The 26,002-nt window shown below is 46.9% G+C and overlaps 1 protein-coding gene across 1 annotated transcript in view; it reads right to left on the reverse strand.

The window, feature by feature from the left end:
• LOC134844979 (dehydrodolichyl diphosphate synthase complex subunit Dhdds-like) overlaps positions 1-24,313 on the reverse strand; it is a 45,757-nt gene extending 21,444 nt beyond the window's left edge. Inside the window, exon 1 of the mRNA XM_063861805.1 lies at positions 24,288-24,313. The gene's annotated coding sequence lies outside the window, so the exon portion shown is untranslated. The remainder of the gene's footprint in view (positions 1-24,287) is intronic.
• Between the last annotated feature and the right edge of the window lie 1,689 nt (positions 24,314-26,002).

Consider the following 26,002-nt stretch of genomic DNA (forward strand, 5'->3'; position numbering starts at 1 on the left):
TCATAAAAATATCTTCCGTGATCAACTCGCTACACACGAAATCATCAACGAATTGAGCTGCATGATGAGAGCTTCGATTGACAGCAATTGTTTCGACGAGGGCACAAAACGATCGATGAACAACTGAATCGTTATAAGGATAATCTGCTGCAATAATTAAATCGTCTAAACCTAGTTTTCGGCCAATTTTACTCAGAACCTTCTCTGAAAGGAGGTAATTAGAAACGGCTACTAATGCATTCTTGGGTAAAGAAGGGTATTCATGCATTAAAAATGAGGAGACAATTTCCCTTAACCTATTCTGACCTCTCCAGAACAAATCTGAATTGTCCGATTCTGGGGCCACTTTCAGTTTTCTTATTCTGTACTCCTCTGATGGAATGCGTTTAAAACTTCTATCTACAAATGCATTTCGAAGAAAACCAATATTCATTGGCTCTCCTATTCTGAATGCAAATGCTCTCAACTCAGCAACAGAATTCCAGTTTGGGAAAAACGATCGCGGCCATGACGCGGGAGGCCCTTCTACAAATTGCTCCTGCTTTATTCTTTGAAGGCGTTTTCGATTATAATGAAGAGTCGGAAAAGGGCTTTTATAGCTATAGCACGAACGAGCGTAAAACTTACAGATGTGATTTTGACTTTTCAACATAGCTGATATCTGAAATAAAGATCTAGTGGAAATTACGTAACCTTCACTATAGAGAGCTGCAAAAAGTTGGAACAGACAGAGATAATTAAAAAGAGCAAATAGCCTACTATAAATTTTTTTTACGAGCAAAAACTATTTTTTCAGACAATCAAATAAGACGCACAGGGGGGTAAGAAGTCTCCTTTACTATTCAGCCTTTTTATAGCGGATCTAGCCCACCTTTTACAGGACCCGGCCATAGACTTTATCTTTTCGCGGACGACTTAGTAATCGGCTCTTCCAACCAAGTAAAACTTCAGGAAACACTCAAAAAACTTTAAATTCAGGAGCTTGGCGTTTACCAGCGGGCTTATAAAATGCCATACATACAAAATAACAGAAACAAATTTACAATGACGCCAGATACACAGAAAACGTTACCAGATTTACATAGAACAGAAAAAACACTCATGAGCAGTACCGGGACAGGAGGGTGGAGTTCCCTTTTTGCAGGACAACTGACAGCTGTTGCATAAGATAGCAATCAGCTTGCCCGGGGTCGGCACAGTCAGAGCGCGCTCGCTGCTGCCATCGAAGCAATGCGACGAATGGTTTTAGCGGCAATGGGCGACCACCCGCCAAGGGCCTCCTCGACAGAGAGGGGCACAAACGAGATGCCAACTTCTTCGCACGCGGAAAGGTGCTTAGTAAACTTTCGCTCGTCGGATACTTCGAGGGCGTGACCGGCACTAGTTCCAGTACTTTGCAAAGTAGGTGACCGCAGAGAACTAATGACGCTCATGCCCAGAGCGGCTGAACGACCTCGGTACCAACAGGGGAGATAAATGTCTCCCGGGCGAGAGCGAGAAGTGAGATTGGCTTTTTCTAAAACGGGGGAGAGCTGCCTTAGCGGCGCTGTTGAAAACGACATCGCGCAGTCTGTCATGACGCGTGATGCGATCTCCGTCGGCTGCGCAAGCGAGGGCGTGATCGCCAAACGTATCTAGAGTCCTGGAACATTTCAGGCACGTAGAATCGCTGTTGAGTAGCGGAACTCCGAGACGATAGCAAACGGAAACTCGGCTGCCAGAGGGGTTAACCCTAGCGCCTGTAACATTCGTCTACTGCAGTCACACATGAGGCTTAAGAAAAATAGGCCCTATAACTATTGGCTCAAGAGTCAGGGACACTATCTCTTGTGTTTTTCTACCTCAAATCAGTCGGAGCCAATTCGGTTCGTTTGTGACATGAGACTACGACTCGTTACAGCTTAAAGGCTACTACTAAAATATCCCCCCACTCTAGAATTAGAAACGTCCCCATACTTAGGTCTCTAGATACCCAAAGAACATGAACGCCATTAAAAACCGGGTCGGAACAATCCGTTAAGTTACTTTTTATTAGACAGTGGAACTTTGATCCATTTCAGATGGATCAACCTAAAACTCGCCTTACCTCAACATAACAATTGTAAAACACACTCTAGAAATTTAAATTAGTACTCACATTGTAGCACGCTCAAGAATCAGGATGTAAATAAGTCGGTGTGCAACTCAAGAATCAATAAAGTAACTAAATTGAGTTTAATGTTAGTCAGTTTTAACGACAAGAACAAGTTTGTACTCTAGAATGTCAGTTCTCGTGAACCATTGGGACACTCTAGCTGTCCACTTTTCCACCGAAGGTTCACTCTAGTCCAGTTTAGAATAAAACTCCAATCACAACAATCCAGTTCGTGGGGATGCGCTCGTCTCTCTTCTAGATGGGACAGCTCTACTCTGGATTATTATCGCTACTGAAATTGCGATTAGCAATTTCCCACTGATTTTTCTAGCAAGTTTTCCGCGATTGTCACTCGATCATTCTGACTTCTCTTTTCTGATTTTCAGTTATCGCGAGAAAATCGTGCATGACAGGTTCCATTCGAAATTTTGAAAAATTAAATTTCACTCCAAAATTAAGTGTTTTTTGCTTCTCTCAAGGTCAAACTTCCAAATATGACCGACTGGCACATACTCCCCGGACTCGAGATCGATGTCCTCATCGCGTGCTGTCTTCTGCCAGTGAGTCCTAGAAAACCGAGTGTTACTCAAGATACAGTGCCAGTGGTCATTTACAGAAGTTTGCAGCAGACTTAAGCTTATCTACACCCCAAAATTCACAGCCATGTAAAATTTTCACACTATCGCTAAACAGCAATCAAAATCTGCACACACCTGCACCCTTGAATTCTCGCTTTTCAAGCCAATTTAAAATTTCTTTTGTCCCATTCAGTTAGGAAATTGTCATGCAGCATTTTCGTTTATATAATAGATATAGCATATTAATAACAATATCTTGTTTTGTTAAAATTTCTTTTTCGTGAACCCAGGTTTCACCCGGATCCACGCTCAAGCCCCCTTTCCCTCTCAAGACTCAAGATCCATTCGAGCCACCTGCTCATCTCGCACTCTTCGCCTTGGAGGTACTGCACCCTGAAGTACTAGATACGGCAAACTGTCTCAACAGTTCCTCTTCATCATCGGAGCTAATCACAATCTCCTCCCAAGCCTTCAGCTGCTCGTAGGATCGCATCCATTCTCTTTGCTCTTGCAACCTCTTTGCTTGGTTGGGTAGTGCCTTCACCCTAGATTCCCGGTTCAAACAAAAGGAGTTGTGCAGGCTCAAGCTCACGTTCTTCGCCAGGTCCTCCTCTAGTATCGATTCCCTCGCCTTGGTATTGTCTCTAGACATTTTACCCACTCTCTTCCATCCTGTCGTGATTGCATTACGATGGGTTAACAGGGGTCTCTTGAAAGCTTCCGGCCCAATCTCGGCCTGGAACTGTCGATACTCCTTTTGATGTTTTCTCATGTGATCTTTCGTTGTCATGTACAACCAGGACGTCAGCGTCGCCCGAAACCTTGGGAAGTACCTCAAACGGCTCCAGACATGTCTGACTTCCGTTGGTATGGCGAATACCTTGCACGCAGTCTCAAACAACTCGAGTCTCCTACTGTAGTCTATCGCGTATGTTGACTCAGCCGTTGGCGTCCCCGCTTCCCGATACTTCGTTATATTCTCTTCTATCTATCTCAGAGCCAACATCGTACTCACTACCAAGATCGTCACCTTCTGTCGGTGATCCGGTAGTCCGATCGACCGGATTTCTTCCATATCCCATTCCAGGCAAAGGTTCTTGTGATCTGGATACCACACCGTTTGCGCCAAACAGTGGCATGGGCATTCTCCATGGGTGATCTCAATGCTCCTGAGGTTACGCTCCCCCGAGGCTTCCAAGAGAGGCTCAAGCTCCATCATTTTCTCATGCATCGTGTCGTTATCTTCCAGGTTTGGAGCACTTCCCACAGGTTTTCCGATCACGTTTTGTCTCTCGTGATCGCTTGTGTTCTCTCTCTCCAACTTCAAAAGTTCTTCTCCCCAGATTTCACTCAAGTCATCTCTCAATTCTTTTGGTACTGTCCCTCTGATTTTTCTCAACAACTTGTGCGAGTGATGCGATATCCTAGCCAACCTCACGCACTTGGGCACTGAGAAGGCCTTGTCCACCAGTACTCTCTGGCTGGATGCTTCCACCATCGCCATGTGCAGTGGGTAGTGACTTCCGCACAAGTTGGCCATCATTGACCCTATCAGGGATTTTGCGTTCAATGGCAGGCCATAAGCTTCGCTCATGGGAAACCCCATTTCTGCCTCAAGACCAACTTTCCAGCTCCGGATGTGTTTTTGAGTCACCTGCAACACCCCAGGCCATGATTCTACGCTCAACGCCGTCACTAAATGATGTTCAGATTCTAGTCTTTCCAATGACTGCAAACTACACATTCTCGAGAAGAATCCGAGAGCTGTCGCTATATTCACCGTGGTTCTCGCGTAACACTCCGCTACTATTTGCACTTCACTTCTCTCCCCTTCCGTGATGTCTTCGAACCAAGTGACCAGGTCTTCTTTTTGAAAGGACAGTATTCTGACGCATGACCGTCCATCGCAGGTGTGCTCTCCGTTTCCACACGTCGAATCCAGACAGCTACCCGGCTCCAATTTCTTCGCTGACCCGGGATTGTTCGTCTTTTCGCTTGGCTCTTGCATCTGAGGTGAGATTAGCTTATGCAGCACACTCAACTTTGCCAGATCTTCATCTTCCGTTGGTGCTAACCTCACTCGCTCGGTGGTTTCCTCGATCAGACTCGCGTGGGGATGTGGACACCAGGAGGGTCTTAGTAGCTTCCATACCACTCCCAAGTTCGTGGTTAACAAGCCATTTCCATCGCCCATGTTCACTTCAACTCTCTTGTTCGAGCGCGGTATGCTTACCACCTCTGGTGTTTTATCAAGATTCAGGCCCAAGCTCGGCCCCTCTTTTTCCACCGCGTCTATTTCCATTATTCTTTCTGTCCAAAACTTCAGTAGCTCCGCTACCTCATGGTTTCTGTGGGCACCTCCAGTTTCCGAGTCTAAGAAGGGGTTGTAGGCTATTCCCATTACTCCCGACACATATTGGTATTCCCCCTTCTCGCTGAGTCTCGAGTACTGCTCTGACGAGGCCAGGTTACGGTGAACATCATGTTCTTCCTCGAACTTCTTATTATAAAATCTCCGTACCTCGTCCAGCTTTCTGTGGTTCTCTAGGGACAGTCTGGAACCATCTTCTTTTTCTATACCAGTACTCTGATACACGTTTAAGATGATCGTTGAGACTCTTTTTTCCACGGTTTTACTTCCGTTTGCTCTCTGGTGGCATGCCAAGATGGTGCTATCAGACATCATTGACATTATCCATCTCAAGAAACATGTGGCATCCTTCCTCCTAGCCAGGCTCAAGCCTGAATTGTCCCTAGCCACGTGTTGCATCAATGCCTGATACACATCTAGCTTTTTGCTTCCCAACTTCAGCCTGTCATACGAGGTCAGTGTTTCCAACTCTATTCCCACCAGACTCCAGGTGAACATTAATTGTCCTGCAGTTCTAACGAAGGGATTCGCCATTAATGGTGGTGCTGATGAGGATGTCCTCATTGCCTCTTCAAAATGATCCTTCAACAAGTTCTGCCAGGACCTCTTCAGCTGATTCGCCACTTCTATTTTATTAACCTCGGCCTTTTGCTGGGTGGCCCAATTGCGTCGCTTGCGAGCTACTCCACTGTCCAATTTCATCAAGCAGTCCTCCATTTCCTTCAATGTCTCGAGGGCCACCCACCACGTCCGGGAGGTGTTCCTCGTCTTGTTCCTCTCCAATGGATCACTTGTCACTCGCTTGCCCGTGGCCTGGTGTGCCTTCGAGATCCATTCTTTGCCGACATCTACTTCCCATGTCTGTCCGTTCGTTGAACCTCTCTTCACGTTTATCTTCTGAGGCTTGAAGTCTTCCTCCGATGTCGAACTGGTGGAAACCTCTATTTCCCTCTCTACTTCAAGTGGTCTTCTGAGCTCCGAGCTGCTCTTGTATGCCGCCGTCTTGCAACGAGCCAAAACCATGGGCGCCGTCTCTCTCAAGTTTCCTTCCGAAACAGCATCCACTGAAGGACTACCCAATCCCTCCACTTCTCTCTTCCTCTTGCGAGTCTTCACATCTCTGCTTGAGGGTGTTGTGGCTATCATCACTGATTCGACCTCTCTGTCTACCTCCAATCCCTCCAACTCTTGCCTCCCCCCTGCTCGAGCCTTAAGGATATTAGTACTTTTAATCATATTACTAGTCCCAATCTTATCCCTTTTTATATCATTAACTATTTTATCTACAGTTTTTTGTTTCAGAGTAGAGCTGTCCTCACATTTTTCTTCTCTAGTCTTCGATCGTGAATTCCTCAGCTCTACCAGCTTGCTCAGCAGCTCTTTTCTCGCCTTCTCATCCAGGCCCGTTCCTATCAGAAGCGGTTCTCCAAATCTTACGACTGTGTCCCACAGTTCCTCCTTGAACTTGTCCAGCGTCGTCTCGCTGCCCACTTCTTGATTGAATTCTTCCAAGAACTCCTGCCAAGCATCGTTCTTCAGAGACCCCAGGAATATGTCCCTGTTCCCTTCGAAAGTGTTCCTTTCCCTTTCCTCCGAGCTCAAGAGTATCATCCCCATATTGAAGGTCTCATTTGCCAATGGCAATTCCAGATTCTTCCGGGGGGACGGATTCAGAGGTTAGGTGGCAGTATCTGCCCAATTCTCCTCGCTCAAGTCTTTCAACAGCTCTTGAGTGGTGAGCTCCTCCCCTGATGGCCCTGGTTCAGGCGTATTCCCCAATTCCATGTCTTCACCGGCTTCACTGAGAGTTTCATCCATACTCTCTTCTTCTGATTCATGTCTCCTTCTCTCGAGAATTTTCTTAAATCGGTCCTCGACGGGTCCACTCCTCTTGTCTCCAGGCGTGTCCACTGACAGTGGTGATAGTGTCGTAGGGTCCAATTTCTTGTACTCCGTCAGGGCTACGTGCAGTTGACCTGCTGCATCTAGTTCTTTTCCCTCCTGTCTCACTTCCACCTGTTCTAAGCCATAGGGTGCCCTGTATTTTCTCGTTGCAAATTTCATGTCGTCCACCAATGCGACGTGCCCCTCCATCACGATCATCCTGCCATCATCCCATATGGGTAGCATGTTCTCAAGTCCCTCCTGCTCAAGAGCTCTCAAGACCTTTCGCACCTCATATCCGGGGGGCTGCGAACCTCTCATCTTTTTCGCTCGCGTCGTCCACGAATTTACCTTCGCCTCGCTAGTATGGAAGTAGACCGCCGCCGTGTAGCCGATGAACAGGGGGTCCCAGCCATCAGTGAAATCCTTCTGCATTTCCTCCGTCGTCATCCTCGCCATTATGGAGGGAACTACCAAGGGACTGTTCATTCCTAAGGTCATCCTCCTGACTATTGGGAACTCAGGCATGGTGGCTGGGAGGATTTCTTTCTCCATTATGGTCTCCAGCTCCCTCTTCACCAGTGCGAAGCACTCCTTCCAGGCAGGAATTCTCAAGATTTCTCGTCTGTCTGCTGTCAATGGGTTCAAGTTCCAGAATTTGGGATACATTTCGATGGGACCCTCTCGCTTGCCTCCCATTCTACATTGCATTTGCCCCCTGAAGTTGTACACTATTAGCTCGGCATCTTTCACCTTTCCAAAGAGTACCGTGTTGCTCATTCGCCCTCTGAGCACCTCCTGCTGACACCAATTTAACGCCGTCCCATCCAGTATACTGATAAGACTCAAGTGCGTTACAGAGTGACGATACGTTGTCACCAGGGGGTCTGGGAACGCGTACGTCACTGCTGGACCATAAATGCAGGTCACCACCTCCTCTAGGCTCCGGATTATCCCCATTGGGTCCGACCTCATTTTCAGGCATAGGTCCGTCAGCAGAGGCATCCCTCTATTCGTCTTCTTCCATTCTTCTCTCGAGGTTGGATTCTCATCTTCACCCGTCATGTGCCGATTCTGCATCATGAGGTATTGCACCAACAACGTCTTCAACCCCGCGGCACACTTGTAGGAGCTGGTTTCAATGCTCGAGTGGACTCTCCCCATAGACAGAGGCTCTCCATATTCCATTAATCGATGAAACGACACCAATTCCCCATGGGTCAAGAGTAATAGTGCCAGGTACCCATCAACTCGAAGTGTCTCCACTCCTCGACTAAACATGTATGCTGGGCCCATGTTGAACAAGTATCTGGGGTAAACCAAATACAAAGCCAAGAGCAGGCTGATGGGCATGCCCAGTATCTCCTGCACGAAGGCTCCAAAGATAGTCGCCGTGGTGCCGAACATTCCTGCCATGAATTCCTTCTCCCAGCAAGGACTCAAGAACTTGAGAATCTCATAATCCCTCCTAGTCCTCAACTCACCCTTGGCGTGCTCTCTCCAGAACCCTCCAATCGTCACTTCATTGGCGGCCGAGACAAATCTAGCCACCGTCATGTCTCTTGTTTCGGCCAGCTCCAGTTGTTTCTCCAGAAAACTCCAGACTTGTTTCACGAGGGGTGGTGCTTCCTCCCTCGTCTTGTTCGTGGCGTTCTCCAGCCTTGGTGTCAAAAATGGCCACCAGCCATTCTCTTGAGTCAAACGATATTTCATCGATTCTAATTGCTTTTCCGTCTCAGACTCCTCAGACTCCATTGGCGTGGCACTCTGCAATCGGGTCTGGATGCTCCTCGAACTGTCTCTAGCGTCAACTCTCGTTCCCAAGCGACCAGACAAGGCCCTTGAGGCAAGGAATGGTGGGTTCGGAGGTGGTCCTAAGGTAAATTGGGCTGTCTCTAGCAGATCCGACTCTAGCGTGTTTATGTGTTCCTGGAAGACGTCGTTCAGCCACTCCGCTCCCCTTGGCCTATCGAAATGGATTCCATCATTGGAGGTGTCTTCAGGGAATCCCTTTTTCTCCATGCGCTCTGCTACGTCCAACAGTCTGACAGGAAGCACACTCTTCCGGTGTATGTCTCGGATCACCTTGTTTAGGTTCCGCACCTTCTCGTTCATCTCCAAGGCGTGCTGATCAAACATCATGTTGTAGGGGACCGTACATACTGTCAGCAGGATGGGGTCCATCTGGATCCTCAGCTCCTCAAGAAGGCAGCTCATCTTGTCGTACAGCCTCGTTATTTTCCTCGCTTCTCCCCTTGACACATCGTTTGTCCCGATCATCAGGGTCACCGTGTATACTTTAGTCATCCCTAGCATGTCCAGGGTTGCCAACATGTGTGGCGTGGCAGCTCCAGCGAAACTCAAGATTCCTGTCTGCCAATGCGACTGGATCCGGGTCAACACCCGCACCAGGCTGTCCCCTATGATTAGGTGAACTGCACCCTCTGGCACACGAGGTGGCGCGAGATACTCCACCCAGGCTGCATCATGGAAGCAGTCCCTCCTGGCTCCCTGTTCCGCACTCCAATCCAGTCGATTGTGCCTGTGGTACCTTCCCTCTGTATTTTTCTTATAACTCGAGATCACGACGCTCCTGACCGGCTGTTCCCTCCAAGTTGGGGGAAGCTCCGGTCTTGCCGATCTTTCCCGGTTTTTCTGCTGTAATTTCTCGCCTAGCTCTTTCAGGCGTGATGAGCCGCCACTCACCTGACTGTCGCTCGAGGTCGAGGTTGGGGTATATCCCGGCAGCACCACATCCATTAGTGGACGTACAGGTTGTGTCTCTAGGCCACGCAAGGAAGGCTTCGCGTCATTCGGTATCCAGACTTCCAACCCTTCACTCATGTGTTCTCTGGCCTCACGGTCAAGGTTGAACCGTCCTCTTGCCCTGGGAGCTTCATCCACTTCCATGCGCGACTCTGGCCTCGAGCTGGTCACCACTCGCTCCTTCGGCCTGGCTCCCTTCTGTGCGTCAAGCTCACGTTGTCGCTGTTCTATTCTCTCCAACTCCGACTTCAGTTGATCACGATTCGCGGCGCTCTCACGCACCCTTAGTTCCTGCTGATGTTCAACTTTTAGCACCTCAAGTAACCTCAGAGTCTGATCTCGCTCGTTGACTGCCTGGTCTCTCTCCAGCTGAATCTTCTCCCGATCCAGCTTCGCCTGATCCCGATCGAGGTTCGCCTTGTTCCTTTCCTTCTGCGCCTTCTCGAGCTCTTTCTTTAGAACACCCAGATCCGGATATGCCTCGGTCGTCTGTTGCGCTCGCGTCATCGACGGCACCCTACTCGAGCCCTGGCTTGTAGATCTTGCTGTTGGCCTAGTCGGTAGTGGGAACTCCCCTGCGCCATATTCAGTGTTGTTACTCAGGCCCCTTACTCCTCCATCCACGTTCCAAGACAACCATCTGGTCTGTTCTTGGTTTGATATACCCTCGGTGGTGTACCCGATCATCAAGACAGCCTCCGTTTCAGACTCCCTGCACTCACCCTGGTCCTCCAACTGGAGGATGGCATTCAGCATCACCGCCATTCTCTCGTCTATTTGGGTGTAGTCCAAGTCCCTCAGGCGTCTGTACAGCTCATCAAGAGTGGGCTTCTTCAGGGCCGCGGGCGTGGATTTCCAGAATCGGTCTGCCATTCTTCGTGACTTCGGGATGTATATAGGTATGTGTTAACCAGCTCAAGAATTACCCAACCGACTTAAGTATTACCCAACTCAAGAATTCTCTAGAAACGTTCCCTTGCAAATACTTGCTGTAGGTGCGGATTATCGCGAGTTCAATCAAGATTTTCCTTTCTGTTTCTCGCTTCGAGTATAGTTGGATTTTCAACTTTGTTTTTCAAACTTGATCTGAAAACAGAAAGCATATTAAAACTTCACATGTCATATTCCTAACCTAGAGGCCCCCCTTTTCACCAGTATGGTTAAAATCTTATCATTCTCATATCACTTAAAACAATTCAATTGGAATTTCCTTAAAAGCATGCAGATTCATTTTATGTTTTAGCACCGTTAACTCTTTTTTAAAATTCAATTATCATGCCAATCATATCTTAAGATCCCTTTACCTGCGCCGCACCCCAGTACCTAACTCAAGACTCCTCCCTCACACCCGACTCGATACCCCCATGTACCCGACTCAGGCGATGCTCAAGTAGTACTTCTTATGAAGATACACCATTATCTCAGTTTCTGCAAAGACCACATGTAGGATAGCGTACAATTCCCTTGGGCTCAGTTTGCCCCTGTTTGGGTCATACACCGGCATTGAGACCTCTGTTATCCCTCTTTCAATCATGAAGTCTCGTAATCTTGTTAGTGCCAATATCACGTGTTCGGGATCAATTGTGTTCCTGTCATTGACCCTCGTTACTAGGAAGCACAGATATTTGCCCGGGACTTGTGCCACTGACGGTGGAAGCGCTGCCATCCCTCCCAGTCCTGGTCTCTGTCTGAACAGAAACTCTACATTCTGGTACTCTCTTTTGAAGTCAGCTTCCAATCTTGATTTGAAACTCATGTCCGCCGTGATGCAGATCGCGCTGGTCCTGTTTGACAGGATGAAGTCGCTATCCGTTATCATGATGTTCTCCGAGTATTCATTGGGTATTTCGAATTTCGTTTTGAAATTCCGACCTATAGTAGGCTCTGGCTCTTCTTCCTCCAGTTCCAATTCGCTCGTTTCTCTCAATTCCTTGAGCTTCTTTATCATCAAATTTTCGGTGTGGGTAAGTCCTACCCCCACTCCCCGGACAAAAATATTTATCGACGTCCCCGTCGATGTTGTCGGGTCTGAATTGTCCTGAGGAATGTCCAGTGGCCTGTCTGTTGCCGTCCATCCGAAAAGAGGGTCCTCTGTCTTCATGTAATTTGCTGCTGATACATCGACTTGCTGAATGCTTTGTCCTTCGCGGCTCTCGTCTTTGACATCACGCATCCACTCTAGAATCCTCAAGTTCGTGTTCTCCCTCCTCTCTATCTCACTCTGTTCGAGATCCGTTTCTACTTCTGGCGTCGAGTAATCATCCTGCGGATAATGACCACCATCATCAATGACCTGCCATTCCTCTCCGGCTTCCAGTTCGCCTGCCTTCAGTAATTCCTCGCCCAAATTGTCTGGCTGTATCTTATCGATCAAGAAGTCATCCCCGTACCTGTTGTACCTCATGCCGGTGCGTTTACGATTGCCAGTCCTGGTTTCCGGTGGTGTTGGTCGATCCGGCTCCATCCATTTCGGCACCTCGTCTTGCTCCGGGTCGTTCCAGTCTTCTTCTACAAATGATCCTGCATCAGACCCCACTCCTATCTTTTCATTGTCGTCCAAACTCAAGTTCTCATTACCATCATTTTTCTCTCGGGTACCTTTCTCATTCACTTCACACGCTGGCTCTACCACCAGGTACTCAAGACCCTCCATGTCCTTCGGTATGCACCAATCCTCTGGGGACGGGACGTGAGGCTTCAGATTTTCATAATGTGCCGCTCGCCCAGTACTCAAGCGATAGAACCGTCCTTGTTGATGAACCTCCGTTATCATGAATGGTCCCCTCCACTTCTTGAGTAGTTTCTTTCTTCCCTTGGGCGGTATTACATTTTGGAAGACCCACACGTATTGGCCCACTTCATATGGCTTTGCTCTTAATATTTTTTCGTCGTATTTCCTGCGTTGCCTCATTTGCGCTTGCGCCGTGTTCCTCCTGCATAGCTCGTTCAACTCGTGTTGTCTTTTGATCGCTTCTTTCACGTATGCCTGAGGCGACGTCCTTTTCCCCTCGTATTCCGGGTAACAGAATGTCAGAGGCATTGCTCTCTCCCTGCCCGTCAACATCATGAAAGGACTGATGCCCGTAGTTGAGTGCTGTGTACTGTTGTAGGCTCCTACTACCTGTGGCAGGTATTTGTCCCAGTCCGTCATGTATCTTGAGCAGTACACCCTTAACATGTTGACCAGTGTCCTGTTTTGTCTCTCTACCAACCCATTGGTCTGCGGATGATAGGTCGTCGAGTGTGCTTGAGCAATGTGCGATCTCTTCATCAATTCTTTTGTCAAGTCCCCCACAAAAGCTTTGCCGTTGTCCGACTGGAAAGTCATTGGACAACCATACCGCGATATTCAATGCGTTATCAGATGATCACATGTCTCTTCGGCCGAGGCTGTCTGGCACGGAACCGCTTCCGCCAACTTTGTGAAGTGATCTATTATAACCAGTATCTGGTTGTATTCCGACTCTGTCATGCAGATTTTTTGATGGTCTATCTGCACCACTTCATTGAACTCCGAGCTCTCAACGGACTTGAGGGGAAACTTCATCTTCCTTGGGTCTTTTACCTGGAGACATGCCAGGCAGGCATTCACCCATCTCTCGCAAGCTTTTCTCATTCCTGGCCAATCAAATCTGTGAAGTATCCTTTGTTGTACTTTGTCTATCCCCTGGTGACCCATCTGGTCGTGTGATCTGAAAAGCACCTCTGTCTGGTACAATTGTGGTAGTATGATGAGGTTGTGTTTGTGTAATATCTTTTCCTCATCTCTCCTCTTGCACGCTACCACTCCATCAGCTGTGTGATAAAGTAAGTCTTTCTTTTCTTTGTAGAACTGGCTCAAGATCTTGTAGCTGTCTTCCTCAAGTTCCCCAACTCGCAGGCAAACCCTGTCTTGTCCCTGTCCTGCTTCCTTAGTGGTACTTGCCAAAAGGCCGAGCCTAAATCAAGAGTCGTAAAAATTTTTGCATCACCTAACTTTGAGAGGCTCTCATCAATCCTAGGTATGGGATAGGCATCCTTCACCGTGACGGAGTTCAGGTATCGAAAGTCACAACAAAACCTCAACTGGTCGCCTTTCTTTTTGGCCATCACTACTCCACACGCCCACGGTGACTTGGATGGTTCTATCATGTCATACTCTAGTAACGTCTCGATCTCTTTTCTACACGCGTCCGATTTGTGTGGGGTCATGCGCCTCGCCCCCTCCCTGTGTGGTACCGCGTTTTCCTCAAGTTCTATTTCATGCTCAACGAAATTACAACACCCGATATCCGCCTTATGCCTCGAAAAAACTTCCTCGTTCCGCTCTAGTACGTCCTTGATGGCTTCGAGCTGTTCATCTTTCAGTTTGCCCCTCAAATGTTCAATCTCCGGCAGGACCGGTTTTTCATTTTGCATTTCATCTAGTGTGGGTCGCTCTGGAAAGTTCGAACAGCTCGAAAGACCATCATCCGTTTCTGACTTAAGTGATTTAATAAGACCTGAAGAATCTTTTATTTTCTGCAATCGTCTCAAGATACAAATTTTGTCCCTGTGATTGGAACAATCAACAACTTCATTTTGTTTTGAGTTCTCAATTGTTTCATATCGAGTTTTAACCGGTAAAGCATATCCCAGTTTCCTCCCTCTCTGTATCGTGATCGGTATATCAAGGGTATTCAACAAGACACTGACGCAGAGGCCGCTCTTCGTTATCGAAAATGATCTTCCTAAAACAGCAGCACTTTGACTATTAGGATTCGGAACTATGCACACTTGCTTGTTGTCACTTAGTTCAGTGTAATTTTTCATCCTCAAACTTACGATTGCCGCTTCATTAGCTTTTAGCCTCACCCTCCTACTCAAGAATACCGGTGCTTTGTTTTCATTTGCCATTATTAAATTTACCGGTTTGATTGCGTACCTCCTATCCGGGTTCCGTATCCTGAACATTGCGTTATTTAGATCAATCGTTACGTCGAAATTCCTGATGAAGTCTCTGCCCAAAATGAATTGGTCAGATTCATCTAGGTTTTCTACCACGATAAAGCTCATCCACAGGTTACGTTCCCCCAAATTGAGGGCTATTATCGGCGTCCTGCCCAGCACCCGAAGGGCCCCTTTGTTTGCAGCCGACAGCCGTATTCTCGAGTCTATCAAGTCACTTTTGTCAAAGCCCATCCTCTCCCAAGTTTCGATTGGTATGACGCTCAAGACTGCTCCCGTGTCAAGCAACCCACGCAACTGAGTCTTTTTGCCACTTATATCCAGCACGTGCCCTGTCACATCTGCCTCCGTCCCGATGTGCATTGCATCTTCTTCAAGCATGGCGCAGTGTCCAATCGATCTCACTTTCAATTCTTCTTTCCCTACGTAGATTTGTCCAATTAGGTCTTCGTCACATGTTATCATCGTCTTGGTATAGATGTTAATCCCATCTATATTTAGCATCACCTCGTGTGGACCATAAGCTTCAGTATATCTGCTATCAACACGTACCGACTTGCTGCCCCCTCTCATGAGTAGTGCTCTCAAGGCTCTAGAAGTCGTTTGTGGGCTTATACAGTTCAAGTAATCTGCGTACACGTCAATGTGCATTATCGTCTGGTCGCTCGGTTCGCTCAAGTTTCTGGTTACCTCGTGGCCGCCCACTGTGATTATCGACCTTATTCTAGCCCCAATTTTCGATATGCCGAATGGCTTTCCCGTCACCATTTTTACAGTGTTACAATTCCCCGTCTTTGTTGAGCCCGGTACAGCCTCTGGTGTTTGGTTCGATCCGGTTAATGCTTCGTTGAAATTCTGTCTTTCGATCTCCAGCTTTAGTCGTTGCTCTATTTCTTTCGCAGCCAGATCCTGTTTTACTTTGGCAATTGCTTCCATCGCCGCTTTCTCATAGTTTATCTTTAGCGAGTTCCCAGCCGCGGACTCTATCGCACCATTAACATGTGTTACAGCTTTCACTGTTTTCGTCGGCAATTCCGTGCTTGGTGCTCCTAAGTTCCTAGATTCAAACTCGTTTTGTCTATTCCGCTGATTCTGCACTGCCGCTAATGCCAACTTATGTTTGGGGTGACTCTGGTCCTTGACCGCTTCCCAGAACAAGGGACAATCCATTCTGAAGTGCCCCTCCTGGTTACAGAAGAAGCATCTTGGCCTATCTTGATGATTAAGCCACTATAGTACTCGTGTTCCTCCATCTGGCTCATGTCCTCCTCATCTGGTGCATATCCTAGACTCTTCATGCCTTGTTTGTATGTTGTGCAGTCAGCCACGTGGTGATCCGACGACCCGCAGTTCGCGCATGATCTGCGCTTGTCCATGTCATCTCTAGGCTTGTACCATGACTACCTCTGGGGTTGACTTCCCCCTTGCGTGTTACTGTTTTCTGTATATGAGTATTTCTTGGGTTTCATCAGCATGTATTCCCTTGATTTCTGTCTCATTTCTTCTGGGGTTGGTGCGCTGTCTTTCGACAATGTGTAGTATGTTGCTAACATTGTCCTTAAGTCGTCACTTTTTACCCCATCAATGAACTTCGAGGCAATGCTAAAGTTTCTTCTGTTTGTCGACTCCTCTGGGTCACTCCTTCTTCTCAAGCTCTCGAGATCATCTAGGAACCGATCTATTGACTCGTCGTCCCTCTGCCTTCTCTTTTCAAATCGCATCATCGCTTGGTGACCCTTCATGCTTGACCCGAATCGATTCAGCAATATCTCGAAGATCTTGTCCGCGGTATCGCGTTCTTCTTCTTTCTTTGCAACCACGCATTTCAATGCCGTGCCTTCCAGGTTACTGAGTATGGCTGTGCATGCTTGCCTTTCATCATTTAAGTTATCTTGTTCTAGATGTAATCTCATCACTTCCACCCACGTGTCAATGCATCCATCTGAGTCGTCTTTGAATTCTTTTGGCTTCTTGAAAGTTTTCCTTGATTTTCCGTCTCTCCTATCGCTCGAGTTAGTGTTCCTCGTGGCGAAGGCCTCTAGAGTCCTGTTCATCATCTCCCAAGTGCTTGCCCACGTCATGGCATCCGGACCTGCGTTGCTGCTAGCTGTTGAGTCCCCCGGACCACTCGTTGTGTTTGAATTCCCACTTCTCATGATTGTTTTATCAGCCGTTGGTGCTATGCTCACCGTATCCCGGGTTAAGGGCAACGGTGTCGATTGCCGTTTGCCCCTTTGTGGTTCCACAAAGTCAACTCTGGTGCCTTGCGTGCGATCCGCTGCCGGTCTTTCTTGTGAGGTAGAATTTCTCAAGATTGCATCCAATTTCGTCTGTATTGCACATGAACTTTCGGCCTGATTCTTGCTCATTGTGTCCAGCCTCTTTTCCAGGCTACCTATTTGGCTGTTGACATCATCATATCGGTTTTTCAACTGTTGCAAATCTTTTTTGATGTTCCCTTCTCGTTCTTTATTGGTGGCTTCTACCTTATCTGTCATCTCCTTGAGTCTCTCGTCTGTTGCCTTAGCCAGGTTAAAATAACTATCCAGATACTCGTGTTTGTTGTATCTTAATTCTTTTCTTATCACTTCTCTGTCCTCTTCGCTGTGCTTCAGCTTTTTGTCGATCTGATTCAGTTTTGCCATCAAGTCACCTAGCTCAAGAGTAGCCTCTTCATGGTCAGCCGTTGGTCTTTCTTCGGCCGTTGCTTCTGCTTTAGTTTGTTCCTCTCTCGGATTGGCTTCTGTCGTCTTCGTGCTCACTGTCCCAAATGTTCGTGCTCTTTCAGCTTTTGGTTCTTCAGTCACGTTCTCTTTCGTTTTTATTCCGACCATCATCGCCAACCTTTCTGTAAAAGATGTCTTTTTTACTTGAGAGTCTTCTTTCACCGTTTCTTCGGTGTTGCCTATTGCATCTTCCACATCGTCTATTGGTGAGAACTCTATGGGTTTCGGGTTTGGTTCTTCTGCATTGGGCATTGGAGTTGACTCCGTCGTCTTTTTCTCCAGTTCATCTACGCTCTGGTCTGGTGTCTCTAGGTCGATTTCGATTGTAGGCTCCACCTGTTTTTCCCTCGCATCTTCTCGCGTCTTGCTCTCGGTGCCACTCCTCGTGCTGACCATGCTAACTGAAAAGTTATTTCTTGTTTTGCCTGGGCCCCTTGATGTTGTTCCACGCAGCGACGAGTTATATTTCGTGTTTGATCCACTTGACCTTTTTTCAAGCACCGGTACCCTACTCCGTTTCATTATTCCTATTTACAATTTCCCTTATTTACAATATTATTATATACACAATTCTATTCTAAGAATAAAAAATTTTGTGGAAACAAAATCTTATAAGAAAATATACAACGTGATAAAAACCTTGTTCCAGTTCTCTAAAATTATCGAGTAATTTTCTTTATTCGTGGTCCCAACTGTGCCGGGTTCCAATTAGTCTTGTTCTGTCTTAATCCTGTCTTAAAACAGCTTGTTGTAATTTTACTTCAATTTTTATACTGTCCTAAGACTTCCAGTTACCGTCCCTACTCTTTTTCGCACCGTCCCAGGCTTCCTTTTACTGTCCCAAGACTGTTCGGTAATGTCCCAGTACTCCGTCAGTGTCCCAAGACCCCTGACCTGAGAGTAGTGTCCCAAGGCTAGTGTCCCAAGGCTAGTGTCCCAAGACCACTGTCCCAAGGCTAGTGTCCCAAGGCTAGTGTTCCAAGACTACTGTCCCAAGGCTAGTGTCCCAAGACTACTGTCCCAAGGCTAGTGACCCAAGGCTAGTGTCCCAAGACTACTGTCCCAAGGCTAGTGTCCCAAGACTACTGTCCCAAGGCTAGTGTCCCAAGACTACTGTCCCAAGGCTAGTGTCCCAAGACTAGTGTCCCAAGACTACTGTCCCAAGGCTAGTGTCCCAAGACTACTGTCCCAAGGCTAGTGACCCAAGGCTAGTGTCCCAAGACTACTGTCCCAAGGCTAGTGTCCCAAGACTACTGTCCCAAGGCTAGTGTCCCAAGACTACTGTCCCAAGGCTAGTGTCCCAAGACTAGTGTCCCAAGACTACTGTCCCAAGGCTAGTGTCCCAAGACTACTGTCCCAAGACTACTATCCCAAGGCTAGTGTTCCAAGACTACTGTCCCAAGACCCTTGTCCCAAGACCCTTGTCCCAAGACCCTTGTCCCAAGACCCTTGTCCCAAGACCCTTGTCCCAAGACCACTGTCCCAAGACCACTGTCCCAAGACCACTGTCCCAAGACCCTGTCCCAAGACCCTTGTCCCAAGACCACTGTCCCAAGACGCTGTCCCAAGACCCTTGCCCCAAGACCACTGTCCCAAGACCACTGTCCCAAGACCCTGTCCCAAGACCACTGTCCCAAGACCACTGTCCCAAGACCCTGTCCCAAGACCACTGTCCCAAGACCACTGTCCCAAGACTGTATCAAGACTGTTCTGGTCCAACACTGTCCCAGGACTTCTTTGGCACTGTCCCAAGACTGTTGACAAGTGTCTGAGCGGTGGGACCTCTCTCTTCTTCGTTATGGGGACTTCTTGATTCACTGTACCTTGTACCACCACTCAAGCTCTAGTAAAATTTCCCCAAAAACCCTCTCTTAAATGCCAAATGCTGACCCCCCTTTTTCTTATTTCTTTTTAATTACCTCTCTTTCAATGTTCCAAGCAACTTGAGACCAAAACCTGTGCGCAGGTATCTTGTGATCACCTGTTCGTATAAAAACTAAACACAAATCCTCACCAAAATGCAACAAAAATCCAAGTTAGAAAAAGTAATAAAAACGGAAAGATGAGCCCACCTAAAATTCAAAGGTGACAAATGTCTACCTTCTATCGAAAAAAATGTCTGGTACCTAATTGCCACGCGTTTCCTTCCCCCCTGCTAGCGATCTTATGGGGTATCACAAAAACTGTCTATGTCCGTTTCCCCCTACCGATCCGACCAGGGTACCTACCTTAACCTAATTCCAATTTTGGATATCCGTTTCCTATGACCAACGCGTGTAAATGACTAATGTAACTAAATCAACGATGTCGACCAATTAGTTACTCTAATTTCTCCCCTTTTTACAATTTACGACCGCCAACCTCTAACTTAACCAGCCCCCATTCTAACCATCCCCCTTTTTAGCCCCCCTTCTTAAGCCTAAAATTACCTTAAGCGCCGGGTGCTAAACCTCTCAAGAGAAAACCGTAGACCTGTCTCCAGGCCTGCTCAAGTAAAAACATTCCTCAAAACCGGGGGATATCGCTTATTCAATTTTACACTTATTTCCTATAATGTATTACGAATTTTAACGATACCCGTTCTGCCCAACTTGAGAACTCGAGAACTGCCAATTCCTTCTTGAGTACTTTCCCACTCGACTGGTCACCTCTTCCAGTCCAGTCTCCTATTGGTTCAGCTCAAGTGCTCCTGAACCACTTTCCCACTCGGCTGGTCACCTCTTCCAGTCAAGTCTCCTAGTTGTCCAGCTAAGTCCCAAGCTATCTAAAAACCCTTGACAACGCCCCACACTCGGGCACTTTATTGAGGTTACTGGGTTAAATTGCTAGGTTGATTGAAACGATCGAACTTGTAAAACAGTATGGGTATACTATTTAATTGATATAAAGGTTTGATCCAACTAATCTGGTGTCAAAGTCACTGTCTTTTTTCGTTTTATGGTTTTTGTTCCTTTTTCTATTCTTTTTTGGTTTTTGTTTCGCTTTTTGTCTTTTTGCTCGTGTTTTTGTCCCCCTAGTTGCCCCCCTTTACTCGGTTAGCTAAGCCTCGTTCGGAGAGCGTACCAGGAAGTTTTCTCGAGTTTTCTTAAAAAGCTATCACGGTACAACCGGAAGGTTTGCACGTTCCTGTCGAACCGCACCGCCGGTACTCTAGAATGGGCATTCAGCCCGAAGCTGTCTCAAGTGGGTTCGACTCCGTAGTCTTGATGTCGTAAACACCCAGGAGCGCCATAAAAACACTATGTAACATTCGTCTACTGCAGTCACACATGAGGCTTAAGAAAAATAGGCCCTATAACTATTGGCTCAAGAGTCAGGGACACTATCTCTTGTGTTTTTCTACCTCAAATCAGTCGGAGCCAATTCGGTTCGTTTGTGACATGAGACTACGACTCGTTACAGCTTAAAGGCTACTACTAAAATATCCCCCCACTCTAGAATTAGAAACGTCCCCATACTTAGGTCTCTAGATACCCAAAATACATGAACGCCATTAAAAACCGGGTCGGAACAATCCGTTAAGTTACTTTTTATTAGACAGTGGAACTTTGATCCATTTCAGATGGATCAACCTAAAACTCGCCTTACCTCAACATAACAATTGTAAGACACACTCTAGAAATTTAAATTAGTACTCACATTGTAGCACGCTCAAGAATCAGGAAGTAAATAAGTCGGTGTGCAACTCAAGAATCAATAAAGTAACTAAATTGAGTTTAATGTTAGTCAGTTTTAACGACAAGAACAAGTTTGTACTCTAGAATGTCAGTTCTCGTGAACCATTGGGACACTCTAGCTGTCCACTTTTCCACCGAAGGTTCACTCTAGTCCAGTTTAGAATAATACTCCAATCACAACAATCCAGTTCGTGGGGATGCGCTCGTCTCTCTTCTAGATGGGACAGCTCTACTCTGGATTATTATCGCTACTGAAATTGCGATTAGCAATTTCCCACTGATTTTTTAGCAACTTTCCCGCGATTGTCACTCGATCGTTCTGACTTCTCTTTTCTGATTTTCAGTTATCGCGAGAAAATCGTGCATGACAGGTTCCATTCGAAATTTTGAAAAATTACATTTCACTCCAAAATTAAGTGTTTTTTGCTTCTCTCAAGGTCAAACTTCCAAATATGACCGACTGGCACAGCCTTCAGAGGCACATCCGAAAGCCAGTCACCAAAGTTGGGGAGCGAACAGGAGAGCAGTCTGGCTGTGTCTCGGGCGTAGAGGCGGATGACGTGAGCTCGGACCAAGACTTGGAATCAAGTAGGCTTGAAAGTTTCATTTGTGCTTTGGGGGCCATTTAAAGAATGTCAGCGTTGTCACTGAGAAACTCGAGGGAGGACGAACAATTCAACACGGTGGAGGGCACAGTGGTGTTGTGAAAAATCCGGTCAGAGATATTTGGTGTCAATGTAGCACCCGAGGAAGGCCACTGGGGCGATCGACGAAGAAATTGGAAGCCCGAGGTCACCTTTAGCCACACGCAAAGAACACTGCAGGCGTTGAGACGGCCACAGGGCTGAACCAGTAATGGACTCGGGAATTAAGTGAACGGCCATGTCAAACTAATCTAGACAGGTGCTAATGGAGAAAGGATCGCAAGTCCGCATGCTGAATGTGATTTTGGGAAGAGCTGCGCAGCTTCTCAAAAGATGTAATTCCAACTGAGGATCTTCCAAGAGACGGATGGATTCCATAAGGTTTTCGGGAACAGGGCTTGGATTAAGTCGTCGTTAGTTGAAATGGCAGCGCCCAGGTTCTTCAAACCACTGCTCCGAACGGTAATGGCATTAGGAAGAGCACTAAAAACCAGGTTGGGGATGGGATACCAAGCTTCACACTTCTCAACGCTGACCTCCAAGCCGACTTTAGCCATAGACGAAACCAAATGCGGAAAGACCTGAGCAAGAAGATAAACATCGCCGATAAAAGAACCATCGTCGAGGTACCAGACGTTACAGGCGAGATCAGGAAATTGGTTCTTAAGAGCTACAATGATGGGATGAATAGTAATGGCAAACAAGAGAGGAGCCAGTATGTCACCTTGCTGGACGCCACACGCGGATAGCACAATGAAATTACCGAATTTCAGCCAGGATGGTTGGCTGTAGCAGCTCTGGAGAAGCTCTGGAAACTGGTCGGCAACCTGCCAAAGAATAGAGGACCGGTCGAGGGTGTTAAAGGCGTTTTTCAGATCGACCTGGAGAATAGCCAAAGAAGTAGTGTCACTCACGGTAGCAACGAGCCCGTTGAGCGCGTGGGAAACGGCTTCACAGCCACCAGGAACGCCCACTCCGACCTGAAGAGGAACGAGCAAAGAGGCGGCTTTCTGGCTAGAAAGACGACAAAGGCACTTGGCAACAAGTCTGCGCAAGATCTCACCAACTGCTATGGGTCGTATGCCACCATCTTTTTTCTTCAGCGCAAGAAGAATGGCTCCGCATAAGTAGGGAGCAATGGAGGTAGGAGCCTCACCACGAGCAAGAAGATTGACAACGTCGAGAACGGCAGAGATGGCCTGATCGCCGTAAGCGGGTGAAAGGCAAAGAAAAGCATTAGACAAGTGTGTGGCATAAAATTTGGAGACACCTGTAGCAGAGTCTTTTGGAAAACTCTTAACACAGTTGATCAATATGTCACGGGAAATGCTGCACGGGATAAGATCTGGAGGAGGCTCGGGAGACAGCACGGCAGTGACTGCAGGAGGATGTTTTTCTTGCAGGACCGATAAAGCCGCGTCATCAAAGCACAAACGCTCTGGGCAGTGCGCTGCAATTGCTTTACGGTAACTTCCTTCATGGCCAAGTTGCCTAGCGCGTTTAACATCGAATTCCCCGGATGGGAGGGGCTTAATGACGAGAGGCTTGACGGAAGAAGTGGCTTCAAACCATAACTGGGTAGCTTCGCCGTTAAGCCACCTGTTCAACTTGGACTCAACATTGTTTTCTTCGTATCGCAGATGCTTGAACCCGCCGCGGGGAGGAGAACGCAAAACACACTGGCTGAGGATAAACAACTCAATCCAGTTGTCGGTAACCGAAGGATTGTTCTTCACTTTTGCGTAAGTCGAAGAGACTACTCTGGCCCACAGGTTGCGACAGCTGACAGGAACGTCCTTTCTAGTTAATATCGAAAACTTCTCTATGTCTACCAAGGAAGGAAGGGGCAGCTTGGTGGCAAGATTCCGTGGTCTGTGACCCGAGCCATCGCACTTCGAACCCTGATGCTTGTGGGACTTGACCAATCCCGAAGCACAAAGTCCTACCTGCAACAGACAGACGGGGCACCCCATGCGGGGTTCAATAGCAGAAGGAAAAGCACCGTTAAAATCAACAGAAAGAGAACAACATTAGAAACAACAATAGAAAGATTAGCATTGACAGAAATAGAGTTTGAAAGCAAACCGTAGCTTGGCGGTGAGTCTATATTGAGAGCGCCCATGTTCTGGGTGAGGCTAGTGTGCGGGATGGCTGCTTGAACGTCTATTGTGAGGTCCTCCATGCCTTGGGTAAAGCTGCTATGAGACTGAACTGGAGCTCGCTTCACTAGCAAACCCGTTGGTTGCTGATTTGTTCCGCCAGAACACGCGCCCATCGTGTTGCACGCAAACGTGGCGACGAGAAGACCATTGTTGGTTGCCAGGCTTCCACTCCACCAGGATCTGCGGGTCGTTTGCGTCCAGTACCCGGGTCGCTGTTCGATCCCGTAAATCAGGTGGAATTTTCTTCCACGGGTCGTTTGTGCCAGACATCTAGAGACACCAAAACTGACTCAAAATACCGTGGAGTTGGATGGGAGTGTCGACCAATGGTTATTACAATGTTTGGAGTGTGGAAACTGAATCAATCAGTAGAGTTGTCGATTAGTTTTCACCAACCATGCCTCGCGGGCTCATCCCTTTTTAATAAGTTTATCACAACAATTAGGCTAAAAGCTCAATAAACTGGACCAAAACTGCATTCAAAACAACCGTTCACACTGACCCACTCTCTACATTGTCCCAAAGGTGGATACACTCACCTAAGGCATGAAATTCGCGATACCTTTGCGACACTCCTGGACGAAGTATGCCATGATGTTGAAATAGAGCCGAAACTTCAATCGTTGGAAGGCGAAAGCTTTCACAACAAAACAACCACTACTGAAGATGACGCTCGAGTTGACATCAGGACAAATGAACTCTGGGGAGGCCGATTCAGCCGAACCTTTTTCGATGTAAAAATTTTCAACCCCCATGCTAAATCCTGCCCCAAAACTATATCTGACGCCTACAAACATCATGAGTGTCAAAACATTAAATTACCAACAAAGAATTCTGGATGTGGAACACAGCAGCTTTGTTCCACTAAATTTTGTGTGTACCGGAGGAGCAGCACCAGGCTCTACAAAAACCATCCAGAAACTAGCAGAGAAACTAAGCGAGAAACGGAACTAATCATACTCGGACACAATAAATTTTATAAGAACAATAATAAGTTTTACACTTCTGAGGAGTGCAATCCTCTGCCTTAGGGGGTGCAAAAATCTTCAAAAAATACATCCAACATAGACAATTCTATCTGTGCTATAATCGAGGAGGGTAGATTTTAGTTGACAATTCTCTTGATGCACTAATATCGACTTGATTTATTCATAAAAATTTGCCGATGTATTTATATAGCGTTGGTACGGCCCTATCCAACTTGTGCACGTACCGTCGCATGACGGAAAGGCCCATTTTAATCTGGTTGTAAATACCAAAAAACCAAAAAATCAAGTTCAGAAAAGGGGGCAGGCTGGCTGCTGGCGACAAATTTCTTTTGGCCGGAAACGAACTCCAATTCACCAATAACTTCTTTTATCTAGGAACAGTATTCTCCTCTCAACTACCAAGCAAGCATCACCTAGACCATTTATATCACAACACCCAGGTGTCTCGCATCTCCATTGCTCAAAACATTGATCTGAGAAAAATCAGCTTCTACTCCGCTCACAGACTCATGGAAGCCATTGTATATCCCACGGAAACCTATGACATATCAATTTATTCAATCTCGTCAACAGATATACAAAATCACATCAGAAGATTATACTGCTTGTTTTGGAAGAAATGGTCTAACATATCCAAAATTGCAAGCACATATACATCTACTCGACCACCTATCTGGCAACGACTCAATGAATTTGAAAACAGCTTATGGTGCAAACCGAAGGATGATTGCGGGTTTCTACAGGCAATTCGGTTCGATTTCATTTATCCTAAAATTCGGGCTAAAGTTACACTTGCTCAATATGGTTTTATGACCAAGCGATCGACTGTTACTCAGCTTCTTGAATACCTAGATCAGATTTATAACGACGTCGAGGCAAAAAACGAATGTCTTTCTGTGTACTTCGATTTTCGCAAGGCTTTTGATCAAGTTCCTCATCATATACTTATTTCGAAACTTGGTAATTTAGGCTTTGACATTAGCTTTCTTGAACATTTTGCTTCCTATCTCACAAACCGCACGCAAATTGTCTTAATTAACAACGAAGCATCTCCAAAAGGCCATGTAACAAGTGGTGTTCCGCAAGGAAGTGTACTCGGCCCTTTGCTATTTATACTCTTCATTAATGACATGCCAGCTGTCTTG

This window comes from Symsagittifera roscoffensis, chromosome 4, assembly GCF_963678635.1.
Source record: "Symsagittifera roscoffensis chromosome 4, txSymRosc1.1, whole genome shotgun sequence".
Classification (NCBI taxonomy): Eukaryota; Metazoa; Xenacoelomorpha; order Acoela; family Convolutidae; genus Symsagittifera; species Symsagittifera roscoffensis.